Here is a 1,924-nt window from a genome sequence, read left to right as displayed (position 1 = left end):
TTGATCTATAAGTGCAATATTATAATCATCATAAGAACTTTCAAAGATAAAGCTTGAGAAAACGTTGCATAATCAAAAAGAAATTGGCTATAATCTGTAATATTACAAAAACTTTTAGACTAATAGAACATTAAAAGATCTTAGCTAACATAATTTTCAATATTAATTTCTCTTCCAGTCAATTCTATTGCCAGAAAATATAACTTTTAAGTAGTTCTGACTAACTATAGTCATTTAATTCAATAAACTTTTATAAAATAGTGCTTGAGAAATCTGTTAACTATAGAAAAATTCCCCCATCTTTGTCTACCAATCTAAGTTTAAGAAAAGAAACAAATAGTATTATAATTTCCTAAGGAATATTTTCTATGCTATTCTTTTCTTTTGACACCTATAAATTCTTCCACTGAAGTCATGGAAAATGTATGTCTTATAGGGAAATTAAAACTATGAGACTTAATATCCATTATATGCATTTGAGAGCCCTATTTTGCCATAATATTCACTGGTTTCTTAACATTCCTGATATTCTTTCATGCCAGGAGTTAGTGCAAAAATCAAGGAAAGTTTGAATGTGTTCTTAACCCTCAGGTTACATACTCTAATGCTATTCTCTTTTCTAGGTGTCTTTCTTCAAAAGATATAAGCACACAACCTAGACTGCTTCAGATGGTCTAGGTTGAAATAAACGTAAATATTGTCTCTATGTTTATCCATGGAATTACCTCTCTGACATACGTGTGGAATATAATACAGCCTGACTGCAGATCATGATTCTATTCTCAGAGTGCCTATTTACCAAATTACTCATTGTAAAGTAAGAGTGTAACAACAAACTGAGAAACCAGGTTTTGCATGGATGGTCTGTATGTCACTTTTGAAAAGCTTATGGGTGACGTTCTTTACAAATTTAAATATGTTCATAATTTAGAAAAAAATGTATCCCCATGGTTCCTGAAGAGAGAACTGCAATTGCAAGACTGTGGAAAAGCACGTATAATATGACAACAAAGACTGTTGCCCAAAATATTCTCCTGTGTTTTTACTAGAGTTTCCACTAGCTTTTGCCATCCACCTTATGTCATGAGTATTTGTAATCTGAACATGCAAACACCAGATCAAAAACACTGAGGTCTGGTGGAGTAGTCTCCAGAGTGTGGCATGAGTACTGCTGGCATTATACAAGATAATTTTAGGGGGTATGTTAACAACATTTTGTATTTTAATAGATACATATTTATCTTAAAGTATATTAAACTCATTACTTTATAATTATTCCTCCTTGGGTCAAGCTTCCTTTTTATATAAATTTAAGTTTAAAAATTGAGTGCATTTAAAGAAAATATTAGGTAACCACAGTGTAGGTGCTTCTGACAAAAGTCATGATGGAGGTTTGGGACTCTCTGGTAAGCGCAAAAGTGAGGTGGAAAGGTTGGGTTCGGGTAGTAGTGGTTCTGGTTCTAGCTCAGTCACTAACTAGCTGTCCCACCTTAGCCAAGTTAGACTTCTTTGAGCATCTATTCCTTATTTGTAAAAAGACTGTTTCTCTTTCCCTCTAAGAAGCCGGCCGAGGCCGCTTGTACAGCCACGGCCAAGATTAAGGCCTGAGACCTTGGAGGCAAGGAGGAGCTGCTGAAACAACTGGAGGACCTGAAGGTGGCGCTGTCTCAGCAGCGCGTCGCTAAAGTGACAAGAGGCGCGGCTTCTAAACTCTCCAAGGTCCGAGGTGTTAGCAAATCCATCGCCCATGTTCTCACCGTCATCAACCAGGAGAACCTCAGGAAATTATATAAGGGAGAGAAGTATAAACCCCTGGAACTGTGCCATGTGACGCCGGCAGAACAAACCCAAAGGGAACCTGAAGGCCAAGAGGCAGCTGCGGAAGGAGCCACACCCACCATGGAAGTGCGCGATCAAGGCCTGA

The 1,924-nt window shown here is 37.2% G+C and overlaps 1 pseudogene; it reads left to right on the top strand.

Moving 5' to 3' along the window:
* The first annotated feature begins 1,385 nt into the window (after positions 1–1,385).
* On the top strand, positions 1,386–1,924 carry LOC136121956 (large ribosomal subunit protein uL29 pseudogene; annotated as a pseudogene).

The sequence above is a fragment of the Phocoena phocoena genome, chromosome 4, assembly GCF_963924675.1.
Source record: "Phocoena phocoena chromosome 4, mPhoPho1.1, whole genome shotgun sequence".
Lineage (NCBI taxonomy): Eukaryota > Metazoa > Chordata > Mammalia > Artiodactyla > Phocoenidae > Phocoena > Phocoena phocoena.
Note: the sequence above shows the minus strand (reverse complement) of the source record. Positions and strands in the feature narration are given on the sequence as shown.